General features: G+C 36.7%; 1 long non-coding RNA gene across 3 annotated transcripts; it reads left to right on the top strand.

Moving 5' to 3' along the window:
• Positions 1–10,032: 10,032 nt before the first annotated feature.
• On the top strand, positions 10,033–14,701 carry LOC132123306 (uncharacterized). 3 transcript variants are annotated; one of them, XR_009426494.1, is made up of 7 exons: positions 10,033–10,439; positions 10,564–10,675; positions 10,781–10,907; positions 11,038–11,121; positions 11,429–11,515; positions 12,327–12,486; positions 14,594–14,701. It is a non-coding gene; the product is annotated as an uncharacterized LOC132123306 (long non-coding RNA). The 3 variants fall into 3 exon arrangements; XR_009426492.1 differs by lacking the exon at positions 14,594–14,701 and having other exon boundaries at positions 12,327–12,590; XR_009426493.1 differs by lacking the exons at positions 12,327–12,486; positions 14,594–14,701 and adding an exon at positions 11,883–12,065.
• Positions 14,702–14,991: the final 290 nt, after the last annotated feature.

The raw sequence follows: 14,991 nt of genomic DNA on the forward strand, positions 1-14,991 counted from the left end.
TAATACCTTTGCAAAGAGTGAAAAGGTGAAATTGTGAAAAAGTACAAAAATTTGAAAAAAGTAAAAAAAAAAGTCTTCAATTTGAATATGTAACAATTTGAAAATGTAAGTGAAAACATTTTAACCTATTTATTTATTCATTTATTTATAACCATGATATATTTTCCAAGATTATTATTATCATTATTTTATTTTTTTTAGGTAAATAGAGGCTCAAAGGAACAGCATTTATTTGAAATTGTGAAAGGTTTTACACTCACATTCGCTCAGTTGCTTAATATAAGTAAAAAAATAAAAATAAAAAAACTACCTAAAATATCCCTTATAAACAATTATTTGTATTTCCAGTCAAGCTTTTTTGTTGCATTATGCAAACATTATGTGCAAATATTATTTAATTGTATGTTTCAGGATACATAAAATACCCATAAGAAAGATTATTTTCTAAATGGACAAAAGGGCCCATAGCTGAATCAGTTATTTAAAGAGCTAAAATGACATTATGCTATTAATATTATTTTTTGTTTTCAATTAATTTTTTAGAGAATTGTATTGTACAAGTTATTGTATAAGTACAAAAAACAACTACACACACAGATGACACATCTGGTTCTGGCTCTCCATTGCTGTTATGGTTTGACATCAACACATTTATTCTATAAACAGGCCCAACTCTAGACATTTTTTCCTGATCTCACACATCATTTATGTGCAAACTACGTCCAGTTTTAAGGTAGCACTGGTAATGTGAGTTCATGCATATTTCTTCTTATCTGAAAATGCACTGCAATGCACATCTACTTGAGCAAATAACTATTACGCTGATTATTTATTTACCTAGAATAAAGAACTTTTGCAAAAATTCAGTTTTTATGGGTGGGCCCCTCTCTCCTGGGCCCAATTAGTAGGCTGTCCTATAGTCAAGTCAAGTCAAATCACCTTTATTTATATAGCGCTTTAAACAAAATACATTGCGTCAAAGCAACTGAACAACATTCATTAGGAAAACAGTGTGTCAATAATGCAAAATGATAGTTAAAGGCAGTTCATCATTGAATTCAGTGATGTCATCTCTGTTCAGTTAAATAGTGTCTGTGCATTTATTTGCAATCAAGTCAACGATATCGCTGTAGATGAAGTGACCCCAACTAAGCAAGCCAGAGGCGACAGCGGCAAGGAACCGAAACTCCATCGGTGACAGAATGGAGAAAAAAAACTTTGGGAGAAACCAGGCTCAGTTGGGGGGCCAGTTCTCCTCTGACCAGACGAAACCAGTAGTTTAATTCCAGGCTACAGCAAAGTCAAATTGTGCAGAAGAATCATCTGTTTCCTGTGGTCTTGTCCTGGTGGTCCTCTGAGACAAGGTCTTTACAAGGGATCTGTATCTGGGGCTCTAGTTGTCCTGGTCTCCGCTGTCTTTCAGGGCAATAGAGGTCCTTTCTAGGTGCTGATCGATCATCTGGTCTGGATACGTACTGGATCCGGGTGACTGCAGTGACCCTCTGATCTGGATACAGACTGGATCTGGTGGCTACGGTGACCTCGGAATAAGAGAGAAACAGACAAATATTAGCGTAGATGCCATTCTTCTAATGATGTAGCAAGGGTACATAGGGTGTTATGGGAAGTGTTTCCGGTTCCGGTTTACCTAATTAATGCAGCCTAAAAATCCTTTAACGGATTTGGATATTAAAAGCATATTAGTATGTTATGTGTAAGCCAGGTTAAAGAGATGGGTCTTTAATCTAGATTTAAACTGCAAGAGTGTGTCTGCCTCCTGAACAATGTTAGGTAGGTTATTCCAGAGTTTAGGCGCCAAATAGGAAAAGGATCTGCCACCCGCAGTTGATTTTGATATTCTAGGTATTATCAAATTGCCTGATTTTTAGAACGTAGCGGACGTAGAGGATTATAATGTAAAAGGAGCTCATTCAAATACTGAGGTGCTAAACCATTCAGGGCTTTATAAGTAATAAGCAATATTTTAAAATCTATACAATGTTTGATAGGGAGCCAGTGCAGTGTTGACAGGACCGGGCTAATATGGTCATACTTCCTGGTTCTAGTAAGAACTCTTGCTGCTGCATTTTGGACCAACTGTAGTTTGTTTACTAAGCGTGCAGAACAACCACCCAATAAAGCATTACAATAATCTAACCTTGAGGTCATAAATGCATGGATTAACATTTCTGTATTTGACATTGAGAGCATAGGCCGTAATTTAGATATATTTTTGAGATGGAAAAATGCAGTTTTACAAATGCTAGAAACGTGGCTTTCTAAGGAAAGATTGCGATCAAATAGCACACCTAGGTTCCTAACTGATGACGAAGAATTGACAGAGCAACCATCAAGTCTTAGACAGTGTTCTAGGTTATTACAAGCGGAGTTTTTAGGTCCTATAATTAACACCTCTGTTTTTTCAGAATTTAGCAGTAAGAAATTACTCGTCATCCAGTTTTTTATATCGACAATGCATTCCATTAGTTTTTCAAATTGGTGTGTTTCACCGGGCCGCGAAGAAATATAGAGCTGAGTATCATCAGCATAACAGTGAAAGCTAACACCATGTTTCATGATGATATCTCCAAAGGGTAACATATAAAGCGTGAAGAGTAGCGGCACTAGTACTGAGCCTTGAGGTACTCCATAATGCATTGTGATCGATATGATACATCTTCATTCACTGCTACGAACTGATGGCAGTCATATAAGTACGATTTAAACCATGCTAATGCACTTCCACTGATGCCAACAAAGTGTTCAAGTCTATGCAAAAGAATGTTGTGGTCAATTGTGTCAAACGCAGCACTAAGATCCAATAAAACTAATAGAGAGATACACCCACAATCAGATGATAAGAGCAGATCATATGTAACTCTAAGGAGAGCAGTCCCAGTACTATGATACAGTCTAAATCAGGGGTCACCAACAAGGTGCCCGCGGGCACCAGGTCACCCCCAAGGACCACATGAGTCGCCCGCAGGCCTGTTCTAAAAATAGCACTTGGGAGCTGCGTCTTAAATTAAATTTTATTCTGTTGCTATTTTTTTTAATCACACTTGCATTTATATATATTTAAAAATGACAATATCTTAAAAAATGTTCATTATACATGAGTTTAGATAAGTTTAGGTGAACTCTGACCTACTCTAGTTCAAAAATATTTTGCGTGAGACAAAACCAGTGCTGAGGGTGCGGCCGCGACGAAGATGGTAGCTGAAAAACATGGCAGAAAAAAGGAAGAAAACTTATCACTTTCACAACGAATGGGAGGAGAAATTCTTTTTTACGACTGTGAAAGAAACCTGCGTGTGTCTCATTTGCGGGGCGACTGTGGCGACGGCAAAGCGGCACAATGTGGAGAGACACTTCACTACGTGCCACAAAAGCTACCATACTAACTATCCACCGGGAAGTGCACTACGGACAGAAAAAGCCCGTGAGCTAAAGGCAGCTTTGGGTAAGCAACAGTCTTTTTTCACGAGGCCGATGAAAAAGTCACAAAAAGCAACCAAAGCCTCGTTTAGAGCTACACATTTTCTGATCAAGAAGAAAAAGGCATTTTCAGACGGAGAAGTTTTCAAAGAAGCAATGCCCACGTAGGAGGGGACGTTCTCGCGACCTTGTGCAACGTTCCCTAAAAGTTATCTAAAGGTAACGAAAGTTCCGAACCTTTACAGAACATTAGGGACGTTCTTGGAACGTCCTCTTTTGGTTATGAAAGTGCTGCAGTTCAAGGTTCCTTAAATGACTTTAGGGGGACGTTCTATTTGGGGCATTTTATGGTCACATAGCAAACGTTACAGAGAGGACATTTGAGACGTTAACAGAACGTTCTCGCATGGTCCTCTGTTGGTCATATAATAACATTCCCAAAGTGACTTTAGGGGAACGTTCCATACTGGTTGTTATATGGTCATGAAACAACTTACAAAGAGGACATTCGGGACGTGAACAGAACGTTCCCATACGGTTCTCTGTTGGTCATATAATAACGTTCCCGTTATTACTTTAGGGGGACGTTCGATATTGGTTATTATATGGTCACACAACAACGTTACAAAGAGGACATTCGGGATGTTAACAGAACGTTCTCGCATGGTCCTCTGTTGGTCATATAATAACGTTCCCAATGTGGTTATTATATGGTCACACAACAACGTTAAAAATATGACAAATTAATGAACGCAAAGATGTATTAAATCTACATCTAATTTGTGAAAATATTAAATAATAATACAATAAGTATTAAACTTATTTGTTAAATAATAACACTAACATGCTAGCCAATTTATTAGGTCCTCTCTGCTAATTTTGTAGGTAGGATTTGATATTTGTTACTTCAAAATAAAAACTATGGCTTTTACTCTACAGATCTAAAATCCTTGATGTGTCCATAAATCCCTTATTAACAAATTGACATACAAAACAATACAATGTCATAGATCAAGGCAACGTGAAAATAAGCGATGCATAAGTGATGCAGTTAAATTTTTCACCACATTTAAATTGGAAAATTGTGGAGTTTTGTGGAGCTCTGACACTGTTTCATAGCACCCGCTTCGAAGTCGTGCGTTAATTTTGAATTTATTAAGCGCACTTTACAACTTACGACACATTTACCATTTATTATTTTCTATATAAATGTCTATATAGCCTACTGTACATTTCTATACAAATATTAAAAATGAATATTTTGGTGAGGCACTACCACACCCGCGGCTGACTGTATTCAGAAGGGAGAGCTGCAGCCCAATTCAACTGTGAGCCACTGCTGCTGGTGCATCGTCCTTTCTTTATGTGCGGAGTGGGGAGCGCGCCCACTGCAGGGCATGGAAGCGGCCAGTCGCTTGCATTTTTTTCCTGTCAACAGTGTAAACAACTTAAAATACTCAATTTTTGGTCATAAGAATAATACATTATTTAAAGCTTTTATTTGTGTAAAAACAAAAAGGACTGTTTTAAATCTGCTATGAATGTGAAGTTTGCAGATTGTTGTAGGCTATTGTACTGTATCTTCTATAAAGATGAATATTACATTTCGTTAATATAAAAAGCCCGTTAATGTTGTATAAATAAATAATAAACTTTTGTTCTGTTAGATGTGTTTTGGCTAGTTTTTGTCAGGCGCGGATATATGGGTGGGCCTGGGTGGGCAGATTGACTGGTGGCCCACCCAATCAGATTAATAAAAACAATTAATTTTTTAAATTTTAATAATAACAAATTAATAAATAATTTAATTTTAATAGTTTCATGAGGACATTTAAGTAAAGTAGCTACGAAAAATAGCTACAAAATAAAAATATTGTCGGCATATCACGTGTCAGTCCAGTGATGCTATCATGCAACACAGCTCGTTCTCTTGTGAATTTGTTTTCTGCACGGGCCGGCCACACACTCTCCGTGCGCGCACTGACTTAAAAGTGGCGTAACACCTTTGTTACACTGTTAGACTGTGAAACACACATACTCCGTGTGCAGTGCGTGACTGATCCACGACTGTAGGCTACCACAAACACATACTCACTATTTGTATTTCAAATCCAGAAGTTATCAGAAACTTTTATTAAAAAAGTAAAAAAAAAGGGTTGTCAGCATTGCGATTCTCTTTGTACATATACACTCTTTAATAGACGTTTTAACACAATTTAAACAACGTATTCAGCGCTACTTATATAGATTTATATATTAAGTTGCTCAAACAAGTGGTAAAATATTTAACCATGTAGTACTTATATTAAAATCGCAAACATTTCAAATCTTAAAATTGACAAAAACAGCCGACTAACATGCCTTTTCTTTTGCATTTAAGTTTTAATACAATAAATATTGCATGTCACAAAGAAATTGTTTTTTCACCTCCACCATGAATGAGACGAGAGTTGTTCATTATGTCGCCTTGTTGAAGTTAATTTTATTTTTCCTTGCTTTACCCCGGTCCTAAAGTTAAAAAAGATGACTGTGTAAAAGAGTATAAATAAATTAAATGCATTTATGGTGAGATTACTATATTTTATTTAATTAAACGCATTTATGGTGAGATTATTATATTTTCATGTCAATCTGTGTTCATTTTGACCACGAACCATGCACTGTCAGCCTGTCACTTTAATTCAGCGCGTGCAGCACATCAGAAATAGACTCGGTGCGGAAACGATCTCTGCACTGCACCGCACATGGAACGGATCGCCGGACCGCATCCGCGCGCAGTGTGAAAGCTCTATAATACAAAGCCCGGGAATCAGGTGTATAAGATTAAAAAACCCAAGGCCCCTCTGTATATTCACCAGGCCCACCTATTAATGACGTTCTGTATCCGCCACTGGTTTTTGTATGTTGTATAATTATAATATATGTATCTAGGTAATGAAAAAAAAAAAATAATAATAAATAAATAAATATATAAATATATATATACATACAAAAGGAAAGCAGCTGCTTGAAACTCATTCTGGGACAAGACTAATTTATTTATTTTTTACCATGAAGAAAAAAATCAATCGGATGAGTGAGGTTCTGCACATCTGAGAAGAAGAAACAGGTAAGACGTTTATAATCTTATACATTACAATAATGAACGATTTTTCATGAGAAATGTTCGCCTATCTATAAGACGAATAAAACATGACAATTTTACAACCGGGAAATATGACCTATTGGGTTTATTTGCACTTAAACATTTTTAAATAAATTGTAAAAATAATACTAAATTACAATTATTATAATATGAATTATTTATTAGTAAATAATACTAAATTATATGTATATATATTAATTTATACTCATTTAATTTATATATTTGAATTCTAATGTATTATTTCTTGATAACAGGCGCTGCTAAGTATAACACACCGTTACCATGAAAAACAAAGTGTTGCTATGGACGCAGGTATCAAGACGGAAATGGCTATTTTCTTTATTATTTTCTTTATTATTATTTTTTCACATTATCCATTACATAATATAACGTAATTATTAGTATTATAACGCAATATATCATTATATAAATATACATATTTTTTTTTATAAAATAAAAAACGTTTAACACCTATATAGGTCACAAATTCTAAATCTGGCAGCGGGTATATAAGCTGGGGTCTGTGACCATCGCGCTCACACACAGCTTACTCACACCTCACTCACTCAATGGACATCCCAACTGGACATCCCAACTGTCAGTTTCTCTGAGGTAATTCTTCTAATTAACCATTCTATTTAAATTAAAAACACAAAACAAAATGACATATAATGTACGTTACATGATATAAATAATAATAATATGGAATTATAAGGACAGTAACGTTAGCTTTTGAGCGAAATTTTCTCATGGTAAAACGGCCGTTTCCACAAGAAATTGAATAAATTGTCATAAAATTGACAGACTGTCTTTTCCAGTAATAAATGTACCACATTTACTCAGACAAACTCTTTTTCCGTCTTTTTCTTTAACTTTATACCACTGGTCCGCACTGTCATCGCCGTTATTTGTCGTTAAATACCGTTATGTTTACGTGACGTCATTTGGTCTAAAGAAGTAGCTTATCCTTTTCAGATAAGCTCATTAATTTTTTAGGGTCTGTCATGTTAACATTAGCTACTTTAAAATAAATTATGAATACAATTAATATCATTATTGTAAATTATACTTTATTAGAAAATTAACGCGCCTTCTCACAGGCTTGGCTGTGAGCGCGCGCGCACGTCCCTCAACCTCCGCACGAGCGCGACGGTGCCGTCATCACAGTGGGCGCGAGACCCCATTTCACGCAAATGTGTGCACGGCATTTTTTGTAACTTTGAAATTACACTTTAATGCACAACCGGTTAGGCAATTCACAATTCAGGCATTGTATCTAATATCATCTGTATCCTTTGAAGTAACAAGTGTAAATAAAATTGTCCCACGTCGACGTATATGTGATTTCAAATCACTTTGTCTCTTTTCTGTGCTTTCCAGACCCTGCCTTACAGACAGATTACCATGATGTCATCTCAGAAGGTAGGCTTGTCTTGCAAAAAAGGTTTTCAAATTTACAGCATATTGCTGACATGCCAGAAAAGGGATCGATTTCACAGCAATGTGATAAGTTCAATGTTATATCAAGATGTTTTTCACCTTTTAATGTGGCGTGAAAGATCACTGTATTTGCCTAAAAATTTACGATCTTTAGGTTTTTTACTTAAATAACATGCGTGTACACATTTGCAGAGAAAAAAACACATAGCTGTGTCACACAACTGGATGCCTGCAGAAGCTAGGAAAAGAGAATACAAACGACTATGGCAGAGGGTACAACGGAAAATGAGAAATGTGCACATTAACGCAGCTGGTCCTAGTACTGTGCTAAACAATGAAGCACACAATCCCAGGGACACTATGCAAATCTGGAACCCAGGCCTAAAAAATGCAATGACTGGAGAATCTAATAGTGACAGCGATGAAATGTTGTTTGTCAATACTGACATCAGTGCAGTCACATCACTACAACATACAATGGCAGAAGACACAGAGAATATGGTTCTTGAATATTCCAGTAGTGACATGGATGGAGAGTTTTTTCAGAATACTGCCAACATTGATATGCCCACTGAAAATTTAGAAGAGGAGTTAAAGAGGTGGATCAATGAATATAATATCAAGCACAATGCTGCAGAAAAACTGCTCAAAATTCTCAGGAATCACGGGCATAAACACCTGCCATCTACTACTAAAACATTATTAAAAACGGATCCTGTTGAAAGCCAAATGGTGTCTGGTGTGGAATGCATTAAATTAGGAGTGACTGAACAATTAATCATGTGCTTGAATCGGTATCCCTACAATTATGCAAAAGACATCACTGAGCTTGAGATTTCCCTCAATGTAGATGGACTGCCACTCTTTAAGAGCACTGGTAAATCGTTCTGGCCTGTACTCTGCACAGTACATCTAAAACCAGCAAGCACATTTCCTTTGACCATTGCCCTCACTGAGGCCAAGCCCAAATCACTGGACTTCATTAAAGTCATATCAGATGAACTGAAAATGATTCTAATGAATGGCTTTGCATGGGGAGAAACAACACTCAATGTAAGATTGAGATGCATTACCTGTGATGCACCAGCAAAAGCCATGCTGAAGTGCATCAAACAATTCTCAGGTTACTATGGCTGTGACAAATGCACCCAAAAAGGCAACTGGGAGGGGCGCATCACTTACCAACAAGTGCATGACCTCACTTTGAGGAACGATGTCTCATTTAGAGAGCAACACCAGCCAGAACATCATCACGAAAATGCTGTGTCCCCTTTTAGCAATCTCCAAATTGACATGATCAAGTATTTCCCTGCTGACTACATGCACCAGTGCTGCCTGGGAGTGATGAGAAAAATGCTCCTACTATGGTCACAGGGCAAATTAGGGGCATCGGCTATCGCCGGCTCAGCTGAGGGAGGTCAATCAGAGGCTAAGGAACTTGAGAAATGACATACCCCATATTTTTGCCAGGAAGCCACGCAGTCTGGAGGAATTGGAGAGTTGGAAGGCCACTGAATTCAGGCAGTTTATACTCTACACTGGCAAAGTTGTTCTCCGGGGAATCCTGCCAGAAACCCTATACAGTCATTTCATGGCCTTTAGTGTGGCTTTGTGTATATTAGTGTCTCCACATTTAACACAAACCCACAATGTGTATGCCCATGAACTCCTCACATATTTTGTAGAACAAGGCCGGCACATATATGGGAAAGAATTCCTAGTGTACAATGTGCACTCACTGCTTCACCTCACTGCTGATGCCACCACATATGGATCATTAGACAAATGCAGTGCCTTTGCATTTGAGAGCTACATGCACCAGCTGAAGAAGATGGTTAGATCAGGAAACCATGTTCTAGTCCAAGCAGCAAAACGGCTCCAAGAACGTTCACAGATTCCTATACAAACAAGTGAAGAGAAACCAATACAATTGAAACATCCTAATAATGTTTACATTGCTAGCCCAACATCCTGCTGTGAAGTTCTGGAGAGGACCAACTCCGGAAAGCTCTTATGTAGAGTATTCTCGCACTTAACGTCGTACCTTTACGAGCCATGTGACTCGATGATCTATGGAGCCTATGTATGTGGTCCATCAAAGATGGAGATCCTGGACAAGGCAAACTTGCAAGGAAGGGCAATGATCCTTGAGGATGGGCATGGCCGCAAAGTTGTCTTTTCTCTCCTTCATGACATTGATTAATGAAATATGGAAATATGTACATAGTTAGTATTATTTTTTTCTGTCATTGCTTTAATGTCTTAACTTAGATTTCATATACTGAATATTGACCGTCTTTTCTAAGGAGTGTCTGTTCTTCTGTTTGTAATGTAGGTTGGATTTTACATAGTTATTTTTGAACAAGAAAATGCAATTGCTGTGGCGCCTGCATTATGGGTAGAGGAGGTGAATGGGGTAAGGGTACATGCGCGCACACACACACACACACACACACACACACACACACACACACACACACACACACACACACACACACACACGTAATACCAGAAATAACATATTCCCTGAAATGTTTTAGGTTCTGATTTGCTACTGGCCCCGTAGAAACGCTGCTGCCATGGCAAAGGCCTCCCAAAGGCCAGATAAGGAGCTCTGGAAGCGGCACAAAATAAGAATACTCTCCGAGACTGGTGAGAAAACTGAATAAATATATAGTCATATGAAAGTACACTGCCTTTACACAGTAAAATGATTACAAAAACAAAAAAGACAACTCAAATTTACTCTGTCCTTAGACAACTATAAGACAGCCAGAGAACGAGCCAAAAAAGCTGTAGAAAGTTCAAACGTGGACACAGAAGAAGAGGTGCTAAAAGAGCGGGAAAAAAAAAGTACCATCAAAATACTGGACCGAGAGTGAAGGTAAACATATGCGATTGCTTTTTGTCATTCATTAGTCCACTGTTTTTGTATAAAAATCATGCCATGATTACAGAGAAAACTACTCTATAAAACTAAACTATATATAAACTGTTTCATCCTGAATGAATAGGAGAATGTGAGATTCCTACCAAAAAAAGGAGAAAAATGTCAACATCCTCTCAGAAGCCATCAAGCCTCCCAAAGCCTCCAAGTTGTAAGTAACAGATTTAACTTTTGGTGTAATTTCTTGTGTTGTGTTGATTTGATGGTGGTGCGTCAGCGTCAATTAGTGAACAGGCAAAATAAGTGCATTGCCAGCTGACGGGAAGAAGCTATTTTGTGTGAAATACAGTACAAACAAATTTCTAATGGAAATCCTATTTTAAAAATGTTTTGAATTTGGTTGGAGTGTCTTATATTGTGTGAGTTGCAGGTTGGTATTTTTTGTCATGGCATTTTGTGTAAAAGTACTCAACTCCCCTGAACTGAGTTTATCCCATGCTTTCAATGTCTGTTTTTAGACAAACCACCTACTGACATCACAGCTCACTCACCTGAGGAAGATGAGCCATCCCTTCCAAATCTTTCAGCTAATAATACTTTTCATGGTATGCATTTTTAATGTTGATATTCTATTCATTTGTTAAGATAAATGTTTTTTTTTAATCTTCAATAAATTAAGATTATGGCTGCATTTTCTAATCTCAATCTCTGTTACCTTAAATTATACATTCATCTCTGTAAAGCTGCTTTTAAACAATCTGCATCGTTAAAAGTGCTATATAAATGAAGATGACTTGACTTGACTTACTATCCAAATTAGACCAGCTATTGCATCTGGTAATACAGTCATGCCAATGTCTATATTTTATTTCTTGAAGTACCACACATATGCCTGAATACTAAGCAAATAACTAAATGTCAAGATGAACCCCCCCTTCCATCATCATCATCTCACCCATCTAAATTTTTCAGATTTCCAGCATCTCATCGAACAATCTGAGCAGCGGATGCTCCTCGCAATTGAGAGAATGTCAACAGATATTTCCAATTCTATTGAGCGTCTGATCCAGGCTATTCAACAGAATCGTCCTGGTCCGGCAACCATCACAACACCACCACAGGAGACCATTGAGAGGCCCTGCAAAACATTGCAGGAGCTGCAAGCTTACCTATTAAAACTTGAGGGCCCAGAAGGGAAAAAAAGAATGGTATGTTGATATAGCACAGGGGTCAGTAACCTTTTTGTCACAAAAGTGACATTTTTAAGTTCAAAATGTAGATCTGTGTGCATGTAGGCTAAATTATCAGAATTAAATACATACACCTCTCGCATTTGCTTGTGTGTCAGCAGTTACCCTGCTCCATGTGGCATTGCAATACTAACATTTGCTTTATTTATCTTTATATGTTGCATAGATACAGTTTTTGAGCCTGATGGGAGGTAGCAACATTGGAGACGCTGTGAGGAGAATCCTTCGGAAAATAGCCACCAATGAGGCCTGGTCAAATTACAGCCTGAAAGGCCGAAAAGGAAAACTGACCTTCATTGGGACAGCCCTCCACCATATTGTTTTAAGTATGCTTTTCAAAACTTCTCTCTTCTTTTCACTTCATCATGCAACTTTTTAAAGAGCAAATGATAAACAGAAAAATGTCTGTACTGTCCCTGTACCTTCGAATAATTTGTTTTCTCGTTTTTGACTTCTAAACGAAAAAAAACAAGTAAAAAAAAAATCATTTTATTCAGCAAGGATGCATTAAATTGGCCAGAAAAGAGAGTTAAGATTTACATTTCAAATAAATGCTGCTTTTTTTTCTTTCATTCATCAAATAACCCTGAAAAACACAAAAATGTGAAGAAGCACAACTGTTTTCATCACTAATAATCATAAATGTTTCATATTGTTTTAGTTTTACTTATTCACTTATTCATATTGCTCATAAAGTGTACTTTTGGATGTCAAAACTTTATTAAAATAAACTAAACAAATAAATGTAAATGTAAATATGAGAATTTAAAAAATAAGAAAATAACAGATGCATTGTGATATAGGTGACAATATATTGTGAGAAAATATGAATATGTAGTTATTTAATGAGCTTCCTCACTTAACCAGTTATCTGTGCTTCCTCAGCAATGAAGTTCCACATTTCCGAACACGACAATGCATGCAGCAAATAAGCCGTTCACAATATTTTCTTCAGTTAACTCCAAATTTCTCCCACATATTGGACTTGATTTTTGATGACGTATTGTCGACAACTTTACAAACTCCTCCACTAGCTATTCTTTTCTTAAACTCCTCAGAATCCATCTCGACGACTGCAAGCAGATTGCGCGCGCGGTTATGATGAATTTTTAAAAGTGGAAGTATAGGTAACGTTATAGATTCCTGGGAGGGCGTGGCGCGTGGACACAAATAAACTGATATGGATTTTAAATTGTTTTATTAAAAATTATTTTATCAACTTGAAATACAGGCATATTTTTGTAGATGTGTTCCTAAAAATATGCATTACGTTTGCATGTGATTGTTTTAAACCCATGTTTCCCCCGTGTCCGACTCGACCTGCACCCGTATCCGACACAGGTGGATATTTTTCATCCGTTTGAGCAAAAACCTACAGGTACCCAAACCCGTGCAGGACTCTAGCTGTAAACTACACCATATAGGCCTATGCTTATATTTAATTTCACGAAAACACAAAAACATTTGAAATATTACAAATACAAATTATTGTAGACTATTACAAGACCCATTTATGAATTAGTTAATTCGTTTTTCCGATTACAAAATCAAGTCGTTATTTTAGTAGCATGAAAAAAACAATAGGATTATAAATTAATATCTCACTTACATATACAGTTTTCCACGAGTGAATTCAGTGAAATCCAGATTGTGTCTGTCTCTGTCTGAGGTGAGCCGCACTGGCGTGAACGCGGCAAAAACTCCCGCAAACCAGCAGTTTTTTTCTTAACTCTTATCTAAACTCATATGATTGGTTATTGCATCATGAGCTCATCAGATTCGTGTCTGATTGTTTATAATGCTCAACGCTTAAATAAAAATTCATATTTTGCATGTCATAACTGCCTACTGTAATATGGCGTAACACTTTTAACTTATTTTCACATTTTATGTCAATAGTGATAATCGTCATATATTTATTTAGATTATTTTAACCCCCTTGTAGAATATGCATTTGTATCCATTTTGGAGGGAGCAGGGCAATTGCGTCATCAGCAATATTATTTCCACATCGCGCCGTTCCCTGGTGCTGTCCGAGGCGATGGTGCTGAATCAGTTCTTATTATAGAATCAATTATTCTCTTGTGCAGGGCTGCTTCACTGCGTTATGTGAAAAAGCGGTGTTCTTTATAAAAGTACTACAGAAATAGATGAAATCGCATCTATTAGGACTAATGGGGTATTATAACAAATATAAAATAAAAATATAAAATAATCCAAACTATAATAATACCTATAATAGCCTAGTCTACATATTTAAAAATGTATAACAATAACGTCATAATAATGGTCCATTTTAAATGTTTAAGTGTCTCTTTTTTCAATTTTTGTTCGGTGGAGCTGTGACTATTGTTCTTGTAAAAACTTTTCAGCACAGTTTTGAGCCCTGAGACTTTTCACATTTATTTTGTTACATTTTTTTTTCTCTTCTAGGTGCTTGTGCCAAACAATTTCCGAAACACACAGAAAAGGAAATTGATACATGTATAGGGGAAACCCTCAAACATGCACCTCGCCGTGCCAAGTTGGTCGCAACACCTGTAAGTTGTTTTATTCAATGAGAGCTCTCTCTCTCTCTCTATTCTCTAGAATAACATAACTGTTTTGATTTATTTACTTAGTACCGGTACTTATAAACAAAGTGGAGTTAAAAGTAATTAAAAAGTCGTTGAAGTGATTGGTAAATATAATGTTTAATTTTTTCAGGCAGTGGAAGAAGAACTTCGGGCACCTCCTGAGGATGGAGACAGTGACTGATACACATACACACACACACACACACACACACAGTATATATTTAATATAAATAATTGTTTTTGTTATTTGTTGTT

Source organism: Carassius carassius, chromosome 41 (assembly GCF_963082965.1).
Source record: "Carassius carassius chromosome 41, fCarCar2.1, whole genome shotgun sequence".
NCBI lineage: Eukaryota > Metazoa > Chordata > Actinopteri > Cypriniformes > Cyprinidae > Carassius > Carassius carassius.